This window comes from Triticum aestivum, chromosome 6D (genome assembly GCF_018294505.1).
Source record: "Triticum aestivum cultivar Chinese Spring chromosome 6D, IWGSC CS RefSeq v2.1, whole genome shotgun sequence".
Classification (NCBI taxonomy): domain Eukaryota; kingdom Viridiplantae; phylum Streptophyta; class Magnoliopsida; order Poales; family Poaceae; genus Triticum; species Triticum aestivum.
This window is the reverse complement of record NC_057811.1, coordinates 385472004-385490859: the sequence shown is the minus strand read 5'-3', so window position 1 is coordinate 385490859 and position 18856 is coordinate 385472004. Positions and strand designations below refer to the sequence as shown.

General features: G+C 55.3%; 1 pseudogene; it reads left to right on the top strand.

Moving 5' to 3' along the window:
- LOC123142624 (uncharacterized) overlaps nt 1–18856 on the top strand; it is a 153368-nt pseudogene that overhangs the window by 21296 nt on the left and 113216 nt on the right.

The following is an 18856-nucleotide window of genomic DNA, read 5'->3' as shown; positions in this document are numbered from 1 at the left end:
ACCCTCCTAAAGATTTGAGCTCATGCAATGCATCCATGTGAGCATACCTCCAAATCTTTGTTTCTGTCCAAATTTTCAGTTAGTGAAGCAAGTATATTTATATTGCTCCATTAGTGCTGAAAATTTTCAAGGACCTTCTCCTACCCATATAACTTACCTCCACAAGATTTGGGCTCATTTCATTCAACCATTTTCCCTCAGGATTTTTCCTAAGTTTCTGTCCAGAGAAGTGTTGTATGAAGGACGTACCATTTTGGCTTGGCCAAATGGCATGAAATTTTTATGGCACTCTCATATGCCCAAATCATCCTTCCATGTTCATTTTCAGCCCAAGTCATCACTCCTAGTGAGTGCTTCTTCCTGTTTTTGACTCTGGACCAAATTAAGTAGTTGTAAAGCAACTATATTAATTAGTGGACTAAATCCCTTCATAATTCACAGGACTCTTGTCCCTTCTACCCTAAACATCCCAGACATGCGCTCTGTCTCTTATCTCTTCTCTGTTCTTGACAGTTTCATGCAACAGTTTGCAACAACAAACTTTAGTGGAGTAATCCCATCGATCCACAGCCTTCCTTGTTGATCTAACACCTCCTGTATGCTCATGGGAGAAGGCACTACACCTTAGATAGCGTTCTCCTGCCTATCTTGTCCTCGTCATGCAAGTCTGCGCGGTGACCACCGTTTTGGCATGCTGTGAGCGTGTCCAGGACGTCGCTTTGCTCTGGCCCGGCTCGTGATCGTCGCATTCGCTCGCTCGTGCATGTCCATCGTGTTCCCCTCGTTGTCGCTGTCCTCCTGGATCCATTTCCTCCTTCGTTTGCGTTCCCAACAAGCCGCCCCCGTCGTGAACAGAGCACGTCCATGGGCGATCTGTAGCCGACCGTCTCTGTTCGCGCCGCGACGTCTTCCTCCCCGTGCTCTTCGACTTCTTCTGCCCTGTGAGCCTGCCCTCTGCTCCCTCGCGTTGCCTACCATCAAGAAAGCTCGCGTGCCCATGCGTCCGCGGCTCTGGCGACATGTCACGCGACCATGCTCAGCCACCCGCGTTACCCCGGCTATTTATAGCCAGCCCCGAGCCCCTCCGAGCACTCCATCGCCTCCACCTCACTCCCAGGACCCCGCCCAGCCTCTCGCCCGAGCTCCAGGAGCTCTCCACTCTCCGGTTCGTCGCCATGTCCGCCGCTCCCTGCCGGCCAAAGTTTCTCAAGCCGAGCCCTCCATCTCCTCATGGCCACCACCAGAGATCTCCACCACAACCCTAGAGCCTCCCCGCCGTTCCCCTCCTCCTCTGGTAGCCTCTGGCCGCGGTCCCCATCTCCGGCCGAGACCGCCCTCCGCTCTCCGCCACAGCCTTGGCCCTGCCCCCTCCAGCACTCTCCGACAAAAACGGGATTGTCCAGGCGGGAGGTCCTCGTCCTCGCGGTCGCTCTGGTGGTTCGAGCTCCACCGAAGGTGGCCAGAGCCACCCGGGAGCCTCACCGGCGCCGCGCGCTCAGCCTCTGCCTCGCGGGCAGGGGCGAGGTTGAGGGCGACGACCCAGCTGGTGGGCCCCACCTCCCGCGGGCCCCTCCAGTCAGTCGGCCAGCGCATTTACTTGGACCTGCCGAGGTGGATAAGTGAAGGCGTATTCCTATGAATACGTCTTCCACCACCGAAAGCGCCTTTCAGATCTTCTTCGGGCGTAAGTACGCTTCATCTAATATGAAAGCGTATTTTCCTCCTCCATCGGCCAAGAATACGTTTTCCCTGTTAGTAAGCATATTCACAGCTTTTACGCTTTCTGTTTTCAGTCAGGGGCTGGTTTGTGAAGGTTTTATTTGCAGATGGGTCCCTGGAAGAAAAACTATCATAACTTTTTGCTCGTAACTCCGATTGAGGTGATTCCAACTCCCACATCTTCGTCTCGTCGAGCCCGTTCTATTCACATCATTTTCACTATGGTTTGACATACTGGAAATGACCTTATTGCCCTTGCCCTAATCAGCCCCCTCCGAGGGACAACCTTTTTTGGTGATTCCTTCCGCGATCATTCCGCACATCTCCCCGGTGTATTCTTCATCCCAGGCAAGCCACAACAACCACTTGCATGATGGCCATGCAGTAGCCATGGTTTTAAACTTGAATATTTAATAAATGTCTGCTTGTTTTGACACGGTTATCGTTGTTTCGGTGATGCTTATGGATATGTGTTCACTTTCATGCGATGCTAGTATGCACTTGGTTATCATGTATTATTGCTAGTATTATTTTCGTATGGCATGCTCGGTAGCAGTACCTGTTCGTGTTGGTCATGTTCTTCGGTGCATGACTATCGTCTGTTACCGAGTACCGTTGTTATGCATGTTCCTTCGCATCTAGCTGGTTATATGCTTACTTGGTAGTAGTATTGTTAGGTTCTTACATGGTAGTTATTTCCGATGCTAGTGGTCATGTATGTTATGAGTAGTGTTATACTTGTGATATTCATGCCGTTAGTATGCCATGCTCATTCGGAGATATGATTTATTGTTGTTGATATGCTTGATGATTATGTTGCGCCCCATGCTCATGTTGATATCATGCTCATGCATATAGTTGCATCATGTTACTTTTATTATGGCTCAGCTCATTGCATTCAAGTTTAACCGGATAATAATGAACTTGAACAACTGTTGGCTGAGTCATGGTGCCACCATATCGAGCTGACCAGTGCAACCACATTTGCCTTTTATGGGAAGGTCCTAACTGGGTCTATTGTCATGCCTCTCGCCGGTGCCTCCAACGAGGGAAGGTTATGCGCGAGCGCTACCTTGGCTGGGTAGGACAGCATAAGCCTTATGTGCCCAAGTTGTTTGCGCGCTTTTGTTCCATTTGGGACCGTTTATGTTTTGCCACGACGGTGGCCGTTGATGCCTTTTGTAGGCACGGGGCCACCCATGACTTATCCCAGAGGGGAGTTGGTCGGAGTGGCCGGGAGAGTGTCATGGCAGTAGATTGGTTTTGTCGGAACGCCATTGGTCCACACGTATGGGAGTGCGAGACCATGGGTTCCGTGGTGTGGGTATAGTGTGCTAACCTGTGCAGAGTGTGTGTTAAATCTATCGATAGCCGTGCCCGCGGATAAGGGCCCAGTTCGTAGTTGGTCACACTATGGGTCAACAGTAATAATAATAATGTGCTTAATAACAACCCTGGTTTGATGATGAGAAAGAGGTTGATTGTGATTGTGAGATGATCACCGTGGTATTGAGGATACCGAGTTGATGGATATTTGTGATGTTGTGCGAGAATCACGGGTAAAGGTCAAGCTCCTTGTGGTCATGTAATGATTACTACGGTATGGTAATACCAAGCTTGATTGGATCCTGAGATGATCATGCAATGTCCGTGATGGTAAGCTTATGCATGTGATGGTTACGAGGTAACCCGAGCAGAGTAAGTTGATGCATGATAGCGTCATCATGTTGCATGCTAGTATCATCATGTTCATATGTTCATGTCATGCTCATATTGTTCTAGCTGTATCATGTTCATCTTCTTCATGCTATGATTGATAGGTTAATATCATGTTAATCCTTGTTAACCTGTAATTGCCATGCTATTGTTTGTCTTGATTGCTCTTGGTTGCTGTGGGCTTGCAAGTACATTCAATGTACTGACCTGGCGTGTCATGCTAGTTTGCAGGTCATGCCGGATTTGATTTCTTGTTTTTCATGGATTCCTTGTTTGCGAGCTAGGATAAGTGTACCAGCCAGAGTCCCTACGGAGTGGAGTTCATCACCGTCATCGCTGTTCCGCTGCTAGAAGTCATTCTGCTGCTTCGTGTTGTTCTGCTGCTTGCATGGAGCAACCGTGGCAGGCGTAGTGTCGCCATGCCGATGCAATCCCCTTGTATCCATATAGCTTATAATAAAGAGTTGATTTGTTCTATGCTAAGCAGTGCCATATTCCAGAAGACTTCTCCTCGATCTCTGGGCTGGAATATAGGCGTTCCGGTTTCTTTGAGCCGGGGTGCCACATGCTTGGTATCAGAGCAGGTCTGGTTGTAGGAGGCCCTAGCCCGCGCGAGCGTTAGAAAGCGGTAGTATAGAGCCCAGGTTGTTTGTTGCACTTGATTGCTGCATTTGTTTGTTGCATAGCATGCATATAGATTATTATCTGGTCACTGATAGTAATCTTGCGTGTGTAGGTGGTATCGGTTTCGATCCACTGCTTGCACCCTCCCTCTTTGCACGATATATTCGAATTCAACATAACATGGATTGAAAAATTGAAATTCGAGATCCTGGCATTTGTAATCATATAAAATAGTACATGACTCTTTCTTGTGGTGGGAATTGATTTGCTTTTTTGTTGTTGTTGAGGGAAGTGCGAATTGATTTGGTAGTGTACAGGCTAATCTTGTTCTCCCAATTTTTTTTAGATTTTTGTTGTAGTTTTTTCAATGGAATTTGTAGCAATATAGTAAAAGGGGACATCCTCGCGAAAAAAGAAGTAAAAGGGGACATGACTCTCTTGTGTCTTGTATGAATTGTCTTTTTTGTACATGTTAAGATTCTTCTCCCAAATTTCAAGCAGCGCCTTGTTATGCCGAAATTTCAAGCTAGCATCTCTGTCTATTATGCTATGAAACTCCCGCCACTTCAAGCCGCGCCGCGCCTTGTTATCCCAAAATTTTGACGCGCGCGAAAACTCCCTCCTCATCCGAAATCAGTCGCGCAGCCCAGACACGCGAAATCCCCCTTCTACCCCTCAACCGGAAATGTCGCCTCGACGTCGCGTGGTCAAATCTTGTAGGGGTACGTGCGTGACTTACCCCACATTTCGTACAAGCGCATCCCTAAGCCATGGCTCCCCCTACCTTCCCCTTCGCCCCCATTCATACACCGAGGCTGCCAAAACCCGCGAAACCCCACGCTCCTCCGTCGGCCTCCCGACCGCCGCCCAGCCGGAGCCTCTTCCCCGGCGATGTCGTCCACAACAATAGCTCGATGTCCCTCATCCGCCGCACCGGACGAGGATCCTTCATCCCGCCTGTTCAGCCGCCCCGTCCTCCACCTCCAAGGAGCGTCCCTGACGTTCACCTCATCTATCGTGCCACCTCCACCCCCACAACATCGTCTTCACCTACCCGACCGAAACCGCGGGCGGCACCCTCACCAATTCCACCGATGAAGCCGAGGCCTACTCGGCGGCACAAAGGAGGTTCTGCACTCACCACTGCATTTTATTTTGTATCCGATCTCATGGGGCTGCCAGTGTTTGATACCGAGCAGCCATGGCGGGTCTCCATCGACGGCGCCGTCACCGACCACTTCCTCCATGGCATGTCTCCCCCATGTCATTGCTTCCTCAGCGACGACTTCCACACCAGCACTAGCTGCTACTGCTCCAGCTCTCGCTCGCGCTCCGGCTCTGCTCTTGTTTTCGATCACTTTGCTACTCTGCTCTTGCTTTTGTGCGTGTTGCTGCTCTGTTCTGTTCTTGTTGTCGATCGCACTGCTGCTCCGCTCTTGCTCTTGTTCGTGCTGTTGGTCTGCTCTACTCTTGCTCTCGCACGCGCTGCCGGTGCTGCTACACGACCTACGGCAGCTACAGGAGTTGCTACTTTAGCACTCGCTCACGGTGCTGCTGCATGACCTGCTCTCTACTAGTGTGTTCCCTGCTCGAGCGGCTGCTGATTTAGATCAATGCTTCTCTGCTACCAGTGCTCGAACGACCTAAACTTCCATTGCGGTGCTCTGCTACTAGTTCAATCTGTTTCATCAGTAAAATTCAGTTTCCACAGTAAAATTCAGTTTCGACTCTAAAGTTCAGTTTCTTCAGTTAAGTTCAGTGTCAACAGTATTTACAGCATCTGTTAGAGTGGCCGCGGCTGATGCATTTTACATCTAGCACTTTTTGGTGATGTATTTTACATCATCTATTGCAGATGCTATTAGAATCCCACTTCAGATTAACGTTGTCTGTCTTGTCCTGCTTCGGCCTCGCCGTTGTACACCTCACCGGAGCTGCTCCAACAATGTAATTGTCCATCACAGCAGAGCAGTACCCTCAGCGCCGTCTCTAGAGGCCTCAGATCTTCTTCCTCGCCTCCGAGGGTCACACCAGCATCACCATCCTCCACGTCCAACCTAATGATGCTGAGGTCAACAAGGCTACGCCAAAGAGGTTGTACACTCATCGCATCACTTTTTTACTCTACATTCATGTCGATCCCTCAGGGATCCTTTGGTTCAAAGAAGTTGCAAATCTAGGAAGAAATGAATCATGGTCACAAAGTTAACAGGGAGAAAACTAAATGCTCTTTTGAATCACAATTTGAATCGGTTTAGCAAGATAGCCATTACATGATATTCATGTGGACCAAATAAGCTCACAAAAAATTTCGAGGGCAGGCTTCAGCCTGTTGAAGACTGCCTGCTTGAATCGCCACTGGTTCAAAGAAAAAGTGAAGGAAAACATAGGAATTGGAAACTTTCCTATGGTACTACTATTCATGCATTTGGTTAGAAGGAATGGAGCAAAGAAAAACTGCAGGATTTTTTCCTTTGGTGTCTCTTTCAAAGAAAAAGCGTAGGATTTTTAATATCCACTTGGATGTCCTTTTCAAATTAATATGCATGAAGAACAGGACTAAGTTCATTACTGGCATAAGAAGATTCTTATTTTAATTTTTCATGTGGTTTGACTTTAATTTGACCATGTTTCTCCTTTCCTGTGTTCTTCCAATTCATGTGAACGAAACACCCAGGTTGACAGAAATCCTGTGTTTGCAAATGCTTTGTTTTGCACGTGCTTTCCTATCATATTCCTATGTTTTTCCTGTCCCTGCATTTTTAGAATCCTCCAATTCTAAGGAGCCCTTACAGATTTACTTCATTTTCAGATAGGTGTCAAAGAAAACTATGTGTGTTTTGTCCCGCTCCTGCCGTGCCGTCATCCACCCCACCTAAGGTGCACCATCAACGGAAGCGTCCAACGTAGCAGAGATCCCCCCTGCAGACCTTCTTTTGCCACCTCAGATCATCTTCCCCCTTGCCGATAGCAACACCAACTGCATTACGATCATCAATAGAGCAGATGAACCTGAGGACTACACAGTTCTGGAAGAGAGGTCGCACTCTTTTGTGTTTGCTTACGTTATACATCGATTATTATAACCTACTACTTTATCATCATGTTCACCTCTTAGACTCCGAGTCAGGTCCAAATAATGTTCAAACTTCAGTTTTAAAATGCATGTGGGACACATATCACGACAGCAACGAATAGTATCTCTGTGTACTATCTGGTTCATATCGAGTCTTGTATGTGGTTCATGTTGGGCGGGCAAAAAAAAGTAGACGAGCCATCAACTATATTTTTAAACTGAAGCTATCATCTGCCTGCTATCATTAGTTTTGGATCTATCCACTCATTAGCTACCATCAGTCTTGATTTCTGCATGCACCCCTTAGGCCTTGATACATCTCCAATGTATCTATAATTTTTGATTGTTCCATGCTGTTATATTATCAATCTTGGATGTTTTATAAACATTTTATAGTCAATTTATATCATTTTTTTGGTACTAACCTATTGACATAGTGCCAAGTGCCAGTTGTTGTTTTTTTCCATATTTTTACATCATAGAAAATCAATATCAGACGGAGTCCAAATGCCTCAAAACTTTACGGAGAATTTTTATGGGCCCGAAGGAACACAACGGGCCCTGGCTGCGCCTGGGGGTGCCCCGAGGGGGGCACAACCCACCAGGGCATGCCAGGAGTCCCAGGCGCGCCCTGGTGGGTTGTGCCCACCTCAGGTGCCCCCCGTACCGCCTCTTTGCTCTATATATACCCCAATATTCCATAAACCCTAAAGGCATCGACGAAATATTCATCCAGCCGCCGCAGAGTCCAGAACCACCAGATCCAATCTAGACACCATCTCGGATGGGGTTCACCACCTCCATTGGTGCATCTCCAATGATGCATGAGTAGTTCTTTGTAGACCTTCGGGTCCGTAGTTAGTAGCTCGATGGCTTTCTCTCTCTTGCTGGATTCTCAATACAATGGTCTCTTCGAGATCCATATGATGTAACTCTTTTGCGGTGTGTCGGAGTAAATGGCCACGGGTGGCCTAACCGACTACCCCTGGCTCTTCAAAAAGTTACCAGGCCATTCGAGCCTTCAAGCATTCAAAGCATTGGCCGCCTTCCCCAGGAGCCGACTCTCAGAAGGCGACCCAGCCTCAGAAACCTCCCCCAAGATAACTACGAGATGGCCGACTCCAGGGAGCCGACCATGGAGAATGCCGACTCCCAAGAGCCGGCCACGAAGAGCGCCGACTCCAAGAAGCCGGCCAAGACCGCACCCACCAAAACTACGCCCACATAATGGTGACAAGATGGGGTGTGGCTACAGTGCGGCCCACTACCCCCGAATCCCGAGGCAGGCATGGCCGCAGGACGCCGTATGGGTCAGCCATCTCCCATCCGGCTCGGCACTGTAGCCATGCTGGCCTCAATGTCATCCACGACAGACGCCAGTAAGGCCCGCAGGCGGCGGGCCCCTTTAGCCAGAGAGAGGCACAAAGGCGGCCCGGCCTCCCCCAGTCGGCCAGGGGCGTAGCCGGCCCCCAGAAGCCGGCTACCCCCTCCCTCGAAACATGTGCCACATTAAGGAGACAAGACGAGGTAAGGCTACAGTGAGAGCCCTCGAGGCGGCACACTGTAGCCACGCTTACCTCGACAAAGCCCTCGTCATCAGGGGCGAGGCTACAGTAAACAGCCGCCGACAAGACCCCAGGTGGTGGGGCCGGCCTGTCGACCAATAGGCCGGCAGCCGGCGGGACCCACCAGTCGGCGGGCCCCATGGGCCAGCGGAGAAGCCGGCGAGCGCAGACACTGACAACTGGGACCCGCGCCCAGCCGGATTACAATTGTACCCCCGGGGGGTAGGCCTATATAAACCCCCCGGGGCACCCATGCAAAGGGTTGGCTTCTTAGAGTTACACACACACCATATAGAGAGGGAAGCGAGAGCTAGACTTGCTCTTCTTCTCCCTTGAACCCGACAGCTCAAGGAGCACTTGTAGCTACTCTTTCTGATCTAGTGATCATGCGGAGACCCCGCAGAGCAGGACTAGGGGTGTTATCTCCACGGAGAGCCCCGAACCTGGTTAAGATCCGCCGGCGAGCATGTCTTCGCCTCATCCCGTTTCCAGGCACCGGCGACGTCTTACTGGCTCCCACAATGATAAGCCACCCGTTGGCATATGTCGCACCTACCACCCGACATTTGGCGCCCACCGTGGGGCCAGGTGCACCGTCGTCCGGAGACCTGTTCTGGACGGGAACCCTTTTCCTCCCCCGCGAGCGCAGCCAGCCTGCTGCGCCGATGGCGTTTGCCCCGACGCGCTGCAAGGCGTCGACGACGCCTGCGCGGCGAGCCGCCTCGCCGATCTGCTCGGCGAGGCTCGCATCTCCGACGAGCCCGCGTCCGACGCGGGCACGGACTACCCCGAGAGCCGCCTCGTCAGCCTCCTCGACCAACTTCACGTCTCCAGCGAGCCTGCTGCAGACTTGGAGTCGGTCGGCTCCACCGACCCGATGCTTGTCGATTCCGACACGGCATCGCTCGACGCCTACCCCTCCGACGTGGTGGTCTTCGACGACCCTCTCCCTCGAGCTGACAGCGGCAGCAGCGCCGTCACTGAAGTGTTGGTCATCAGCCACGTCGCCAACTCGGGCGAGAATGCTCACGACGCCCTGCAAGCAGTGATGCACGACTTATCCGTCCCCATCCCGGCCGACGCCGACGCCGAGACCTTGGAGGCACGCCGCCTCGCCCTCATCGTGGAAGGCCAGAAGATAGCCTCCATGAGATGCCTCACCAAGGCCCACCAGCGCGAAGTCAACCGCGCCGCCTTCGGTACGCCGCCGCGTAGCGGGCCGAGCCGAGCCGGCTTCGTCCAGAAGCGCGGCGCGGCCATCGCCGGCATGCTGGGGGTAGATTGCCCCGTCTACGCCACCGCGCTCGAGAATCTACGAGCCGCTCAGGCGGCCGCTGAAGAGCTGAATGGACTGGGAGCCGATGAGCTCCCCTACATGACAAGGCGGATCCAGCAGCTGATCGACGCGGCCGCAGAACGGCACGAAGCCGGCGCCCACGCTGATAGTCATCCCCCGCGCCGGGAGCACGTCGCGACGTCCCGATCGCCGACTGCGAGCGGCGCCCACGGGAGGAAAGACAAGGAGCCGGCTGCTAGCCGCAGCCGGACTCGTATCACCATCGAGCGCGACGCGGAAGGCCGCCCTCGAGCGGTGAAGCGCCAAGGAAATCCGCCTCCTCCCCCGCCTCGAAGGGAGAGACGTCCCACCCCGCCGCCTGTCACGCATCCGACTCTTGGTGACCGACTAGGCCGCCGCGAAGGAGTCGGCGAGAACGACGCCCGCCACCGGATCGACCGCCTAGCTCGATCCCTGGCGCTAGAAGAAGAAGACGATGTCGGCCCGCCATGCTTTGGCCCCCGCATCCGCGACGAGCCCTTCCCCAAAGGGTTCTCGCTCCCCAGAGACACGCCCAAGTACAACGGCTCTGTGAAGCCGGAAGATTGGCTCATCGACTATTCTACTGCGGTCAGCATAGCCAACGGCAACAGACGCGTCGCCGTAAAATACGTCCCCCTCATGTTGCAAGGCACGGCGCGCACCTGGCTCAACAGCCTCAAGCCCTACAGTGTCAACAGCTGGCTGGACTTCACGGAAGTCTTCGTCTGTAACTTCACCAGCACGTACAAGCGGCCTCCCAAGCCTCGCCAGCTCTCCCTATGCGTCCAAGGGCCCAACGAGTCGACCCGCGACTACCTCACGCGGTGGGCCGAGCTCCGCAACTCCTGCGAGGGGGTGCACGAGGTTCAGGCCATCGAGTACTTCACCGCCGGGTGCCGAGAGGGCACCCTCCTCAAGCACCGGCTCCTCTGCGACGAGCCGGCTACCCTCGACGAGCTGCTGATCATCGCGGATAAGTACGCCACGGCCGACTCCTCGATGAAGACCGAGCTCCGAGTGGACGCCTCTGGGAAGGTGCTTGCTCCGGCTCCCAAGACGCCGGCTAGCGAGTCCAATCGGCGCCCCTACCAGAACGACCACAAGCGCAAGGCCCCTATGCCGCCTTCCACCAGTCGGCAGGTGGCCACAGTTGAAGATGAGCAACCCGAAGAACGGCCCGCTCCCAAGAAGAAGGGTGGCAGGCCGGCTTGGCAGCCGGCTTTCTCCTACGAGCAGACTCTCGACGCCCCCTGCAAGTTCCACAGCGGCGCGAAGCCGTCCAACCACACGACCCGAAAGTGCCACTGGCTCACGCGAATCTCCAAGGGCGAGGGGCTGGTGCCGCCTCCGCCTCCCGGCCCGCCGCCTCCAGCCCCCCAGCAGCCGGCGGCTCGGCCAGCAGTCGGAGCCATTCAAGATGAGTTCCCTGAAGAGCACGCCGCCTACGTCGTCTTCACAAGCCAAGTTGAAGACAAGCGTAGTCGGCGCCGTCAGCATCAAGAGGTCAACGCAGTCGCCTCTAGCGCTCCCGAGTTCATGCACTGGTCCGAGAAGCCCATCAACTGGAGCCAGGCCGACCACCCAGAGGTGATGCCATCCCCTGGCTCCTATGCACTAGTCTTGGATGTCACCCTCGCGACGGAGAGGCGAGCTGCCCGATTCTCCCGCGTCCTGATTGATGGCGGAAGCAGTATCAATATACTGTACCGCGATACCATGGAGAAGCTGAACATCAAGGCGAAGCAGCTCATGCCAAGCCGGACCGTGTTCCATGGCATCGTGCCCGGCTTGTCTTGTTCCCCGATCGGCAAGATCAAGATGGATGTTCTCTTCGGAGACAAGGATCATTTTCGCCGAGAAGCGATCTGGTTTGAGGTAGTGGATCTGGAGAGCCCCTACCATGCTTTGCTTGGCCGACCTGCTCTGGCCAAGTTCATGGCTGTGCCCCACTACGCCTACCTAAAGATGAAGATGCCGAGCTCGAAGGGGATCATCACCGTAGCCGGCGACTACAAGAAGTCCATCGAGTGCGCCATGGCCAGCAGTCGGCTGGCCGAGTCCCTCGTAGTGGCAGAAGAGAAGAAGATGCTGGAACGGGTTGTGGCCATGGCCGGCAAGCAGCCGGCTTTGTCCCCCAACCCCAAAGATTATGATGCGCAGGGCTCCTTCCAGCCGGCCAAGGAGACGAAGAAGATACCTCTGGACCCGGAGAATCCGGAAAGGTTTGCTGTCATTGGGGCAAACCTGGACAGTAAATAGGAAGGCGAGCTCGTCGACTTCCTCCGTGAGAATCGAGACATCTTCGCATGGTCCCCAAAGGACATGCCGGGTGTCCCGAAGGATTTCGCCGAGCACAAATTGCACGTCCGAGCCGACGCGAAGCCGGTCAAGCAGCCCCTCCGCCGACTGTCAGAAGAGAAGCGAAGAATCGTAGGAGAAGAGATAGCCAGGCTCCTCGCCGCTGGCTTTATTATGGAAGTATTTTTTCCAGAGTGGCTTGCCAACCCAGTCTTGGTTTTGAAAAAGAATAACAAGTGGCGTATGTGTATAGACTACACCAGCCTCAACAAGGCCTGCCCCAAGGATCCGTTTGCTTTGCCACGGATTGACCAAGTGATAGACTCCACAGCCGGATGCGAGCTGTTGAGTTTTTTGGATGCCTACTCAGGGTACCATCAAATCAAGTTGGACCCAGCAGACCGACTGAAGACTGCCTTCATCACACCATTCGGAGCTTTCTGTTACCTGACTATGACATTCGGCCTCAGGAATGCCGGTGCCACTTTTCAGCGTTGCATGCAGAAATGCCTCCTCAAGCAACTCGGCAGAAATGCCCACGTCTACGTAGACGACATTGTGGTGAAGACAGAGAAGCGCGGCACCCTGCTGGAGGACCTCAAAGAAACATTCGCCAACTTGCGCCGATTCCAAATCAAGCTCAACCCCGAGAAATGCGTGTTCGGAGTACCAGCCGGCCAGCTGTTAGGCTTTCTGGTCTCCGAACGCGGCATCGAGTGCAACCCTGTGAAGATCAAGGCCATCGAGAGGATGGAGATTCCCACCAAATTGCGAGATGTGCAGAAGTTCACCGGGTGCTTGGCCTCCCTAAACCGCTTTATCAGCCGGCTAGGAGAGAAGGCTCTCCCCCTGTACCGACTCATGAAGAAGTCCACTCACTTCGAGTGGAATGACCAAGCCGACCAAGCCTTCCATGAGCTGAAGAAGATGCTGACCACTCCACCTGTCCTGGCGGCACCGACTGAGAAGGAGCCCATGCTCCTCTACATTGCCGCGACTAGCCGAGTGGTCAGTACAGTTGTCGTGGTCCAGCGCCCGGAAGAAGGCCGAGCCCAGCTAGTTCAAAGGCCGGTGTATTATCTAAGCGAAGTACTATCCAGCTCAAAGCAAAACTACCCGCACTACCAGAAGATGTGCTATGGGGTGTACTTCGCCGCCAAGAAGCTGAAGCCCTACTTCCAAGAGCATCCCATCACGGTCGTGTGCACCGCCCCGCTTGCTGAGATCATAGGCAGCCGGGATGCATCCGGCCGGGTGGCTAAATGGGCCATTGCATTGGCACCATACACAATCTTCTACCAACCCCGCACCACCATCAAGTCCCAAGCATTGGCTGACTTCCTCATCGACTGGGCCGAGACCCAGTACCTACCGCCGGCTCCTGACTCTACCCATTGGCGGATGCACTTCGACGGGTCCAAGATGCGCACCGGTTTAGGAGCTGGCATCGTCCTCACCTCTCCCAAAGGCGACAAACTCAGATACACGCTGCAAATCCACTTCGCCGCCTCCAACAACGTGGCCAAGTACGAGGCGCTCATACATGGGCTCCGGCTAGCCAAAGAACTCGGCATACGCCGGATCCTATGTTATGGCGACTCAGACTTGGTGGTCCAGCAGTCGTCTGGCGACTGGGACGCCAAGGATGCAAACATGGCGAGCTATCGATTCCTCGTCCAACAGATCAGTGGGTACTTCGAAGGTTGCGAGTTCCTTCACGTACCAAGGGCCGACAACGACCAAGCAGATGCCCTGGCACGGATCGGCTCCACCCGACAGGCTATACCGACTGGCGTCTCCCTCCAGCGCCTCCTCAAGCCGTCCATCAAGCCGTCTCCAGAGTCGGACTCTATCTTCGTACCGCCTGTGCCAGATGCAGCCGGATCCGACTGGAGGAACCCCGCAGGCAGCACGGGGACTCCGACAACGGGCCCGGAGACTGCCGTGGTCGCACCCGGCCCGGGGACTTCAGAACCCGACCCGGGGACTGCAGCAGTCGGCCCGGGGACTGCAGCAGTCGGCCCGGGGACTGCAGCAGTCGGCCCGGGGACTGCAGCAACACAAGAAGCGGTGGCCGACTCCAATTCCACGCCACCCGACCCACCCACCCGAGTCATGGTGGCCGCACTAACAGAAGAAGAAGTCACAGCTCCATCATGGGCCCAGCCCATCCTCAAATTCCTAGTCAACAGAGAGCTGCCGGCTGACGAGATCTCAGCAAGACTAGTGCAACGACGAGCCGGAGCATATGCAATAATCAACAGAGAGCTTGTCAAGAGCAGCGTCACTGGAGTCTTCCAGCGCTATGTCGAGCCAGAAAAAGGAGTGGCAATCCTCAAGGATATCCATCAAGGCGAATGCGGCCACCACGCAGCCTCAAGATCACTTGTGGCCAAAGCTTTCCGCCACGGCTTCTTTTGGCCGACTGCTTTGGAAGATGCCAAAGAGATAGTCAAGAGCTGCAGAGGATGCCAAGTTTTCAGTTCCAAGCAACACCTGCCGGCTTCTGCACTCAAGACCATTCCCCTCACCTGGCCCTTTGCCGTCTGGGGACTGGACATGGTGGGCCCTTTCAAGACAGCCCGCGGCGGCTTGACACATCTGCTTGTCGCCGTGGACAAGTTCACCAAGTGGATCGAAGCGAAGCCGATCAAGAAGCTGAACGGGCCGACTGCCGTGACGTTCATCACCGACATCACTACTCGGTACGGCGTACCGCACAGCATCATCACCGACAACGGCACAAACTTTGCCAAAGGAGCACTGGCACGTTTCTGCGCGACGCAGGGTATCCGACTGGACTTAGCGTCCGTTGCCCACCCGCAGTCAAACGGCCAGGTCGAGCGAGCAAATGGACTCATCCTCTCCGGCATCAAGCCCCGACTGGTTGTACCACTGGAGCGATCGGCCGGCTGCTGGCTCGATGAGCTGCCGGCTGTCCTCTGGAGTCTGCGTACTACCCCTAACAAGTCAACCGGCTTCACTCCATTCTTCCTTGTATATGGTGCCGAGGCCGTCATCCCAACCGACATCGAGTTCGACTCGCCTCGGATCACCATGTACACGGAGGCGGAGGCCAAGGAAGCAAGAGAAGACGGTGTCGACCTACTGGAAGAAGGCCGGCTGTTAGCACTCAGCCGGTCTGCCATCTACCAGCAGGGGTTGCGCCGTTACCACAGCCGCAAGGTCAAGCCAAGATCTTTCCAGGAGGGCGACCTTGTGCTTCGGCTGATCCAGCGAACAGCCGGCCAGCACAAGCTCTCGGCCCCCTGGGAAGGCCCTTTCGTCATCAGCAAGGCACTAGGCAACGACTCCTACTACTTGATCGACGCGCAAAAACCAAGAGCACGCAAGAGGGATGACTCCGGCAAGGAGTCGGAGCGACCATGGAACGCGAACCTCCTGAGAAGATTTTACAGTTGAAAGCAGTATGTATCATGCTACCCTTTTGTATTAAGTACGAAACAACAGGCCCCCCGAGGAGCACTCGGGGACTGCCTTCATTTATCTATGAGTGACGAGTGTCATATCCATGAATGTATTATTACATTTGATTTCCTGTCTGGCACCGGGTTCGACTAGTCGGCCCGGGGACTGGCCGCCTTAAGCTATATTAAAGTTCTACCTGAAGTCAGACAAGTAGTGTGCCGGCTCCCGAGTCCTCTCTTGTTGAAAGTCGCAGCTCGAAGAACCGACTGTCCGACTAGCAAGAGCCAAGGCAGAAAGGATGCCCACACGAAAAACGGCTAAGGACTAATGAACTTGTATAACGAAAAGACGGCCTCCGACCACGCTTGCCGGCTGTCAGAACAGCCGGCTGGCCGGCTTCCCAAACACTTCGCTATAATCCAACAAAGCTAGAGTACTTGCCCTCCCAATTGGCCAAGCACTTCTCCAGCCACAGATTGCAGAGCAACTGCCTGACTGGGGAGGCGGCAACCAAGGGAGGGCGGCAAAGGAAACAACAGAAGGATGAAAAGCAAAGAACAAGGAAAAGCCAAACACTTGCATAGTCATATATACATATAAAGCCCCCAACAGGCCGGCAATCGACATAGTTCGAATACACCCCCAGTGGGTGGAATTGTGTAAACTTAACAGAATATTGTTCCAAAAGTGACAAGACAGGAAAATAAAAGATAGCAGACTAGACTAAAGGTGCGATGTGGGAGCCGGGTTGGTCGGTGGAGACGGCGTCGCCGGCTGAAGGAGTGGCCGGCTGGCGGGTCTCGGCTTGATCACCGCCGGTGGCAGGCGACGCACCCGCGTGTGACGTGTTGCTGGAGGCACGGTCAAGGTAAGGCTGGCCGGCCGCCCCACCATCCGGCCCGGTGTCTTCACCCTCCTCCTCTTCTTCTTCGCCCTCGTCGCTGGAGTCGATCTCCTCCGCCGAGTCTTCGCCGTCTGCCGGGTTCAGCCCGAACCATTCCTCCGGCTGGGCAACACCGTTGTCATCTACCTCAGGGGCGAAGGCGCTGGTGTCGGTGTAGTCGGCGATCGTCGAAGCCCGCCGGATGATAGCCGGCCGCGCCGGCTCCAGCTCCGTGTTGGCCTGCTGCCGCCAGGTAGCCAGCTGGTCCAGACTCAGGCCGGGATACCAGGGCTTGACGAACTCCAGTGCCCGCCTGGCGCCGGACCGAGCCGCCGAAGCCTTCCAGGCTTTGAAGCGGCCGACCGCCACCTCCAGCCAGTCGGCAGTCCGACTAGGGGTGCGGGGAACCACTTCGCCGGGCCAGAGGGTGGCCAACACATGCGCCCCGGCACGTTGAAGCCGGCGGAGCAGTCGATGAGCCGGCTGGAGGCGGGCTTGGATCGCCAAGAGCTGCTCCTCCAGCGACCGACTAGCGTTTGGTCCAATCTCGGCGCCAGCCTGCCTCCGTGCCTCGCGGCGAGGTTTGATGATCTGGTTGGCGGCAGTAGAGTAGCCAGGGAAGTACTCTGTGCAAGAAAGAAAGAGAAAGAAGAGAAAACACCAAGTCAGAAAACGAGCCAAAAGCGGCAGGCGGCAAGAAAGGACGAAGAAGAAGGCGGCTTACCGTCAACCAAATCTTCGATCTGGCCATAGCCATTGATCAGTGTCTGCCTTGCTTCGGCCCAGCCAGCCGCCTCTGTCTCATACTCGGCCTGGAGGGCGGCTTCGCTGTCCTGCACCGCCTTCAGAGCCGCCTTGTGGCTCTCCTCCTGGTCGGCCAACCTCTTGGCCAGGCGGTCATGTTCCTGCACCAAGGCGGCAAACTCGGCCTCCTTGGCACGAAGGGCAGCCTGAGACCCTCCCAGCTGCGCCCTTAGACTGGCGTTGGCCGCTGCAGGGACGACAGAGAAAGAAGAAGCAATAAGAAGAAGTCATCAAGGAAGATCCGACCCGACTGCTCAGCAGTCGGCCCGAATCTCGGGGACTACACCCAGTGGGTGCGCTGACGCGCCCCCACGTGAGATAAAGGACGACGCACTTACCCCGGCTCTCAGTTAGGTCGGCGGTCTTCTGGGTCAGCTCCCGAGCCTGGGAGTTGAAGGCAGCCGCGCGAAGATTGTGGTAGTCCTGCAAGACAGGCAGAAGAGCGAAGTAAGAGCAAGAATAGCAAAACTAGATCCGCTAAGAAGTTCCAAGCCGCCTGCTCAGCAGCCGACTCGGAACTCGGGGACTACACCCAGTGGGTGCGCTGACGCGCCCCCACGGAAGAAACCAAGGTCAAAAAGCAAGATAAGAAGACTAACCTGGATGGCCGCCCGCGTCGCAAGGAACTCATCGTTGTATTTCCTCAGCGTCGTAGCCTGGGCTTGGAGCCGGGTCCGGACGTCCTGCGCGGCCACATTCATCACGGCCGTCCCTCCGCCCAGTGTCCACCCCGAGGTGGCGCTGGCCGCCTCCATATCCTGGGCCGACGAGCTGGAGCCCACGGCCAGCTGCGGCTCCGACGCAGCCTTCTGCGGCTCTGATGCGGCCTTCCCCGTGCGCTGGCGCGGCGGCATCCGGACCGCCAGATCAGTCCTCGCGGCTGGCTCGCCCCCGGCCGACTACGCAGGCGGCAGATCAGGCCGGCCGCCTTGAGCCGCCCCAGTCGGCGGGGCCGGTGCCGCAACCCTCTCCAGGATGACGATGTCGTCTTCCCTCTCCAGCCCCGGCTGGTCACCGCCGGCCTCTTCTGGCGGGGGCTCCGGGGCCCCAGGAGCCGCGACGCGCAGTGGGGTGACCAGCAAGGCTCCCTCCGCTATCGCCGCAGCCGTAGCCTCTGCTTGGGCCTTGGCTGCGGCGTCAGCGCGCGCCTTCGCCGCCTCCTCCTCCTGCGCCGCCTTGGCGGCGGCCGCCCTCAATGCCTCCACCTCCCGCGCCTCCCGCTCCTCCCGCGCCTCCCGCGTGTTCCGCTCCGTCGCCGCCTGAAGATCGGCACGGGGGTCCACGCGACGAGTAGTGCTCCCAGATCCTCCCGGCGACCCAATGACGGAGCCGGCAGCAGCCCGCTCGAGCGACAATGGAGCCCTGGTTTTTTGGAGAAAAGACAAGGACTCAGGAGCTACCAGAGAAAAGAAAAAAGAATACAC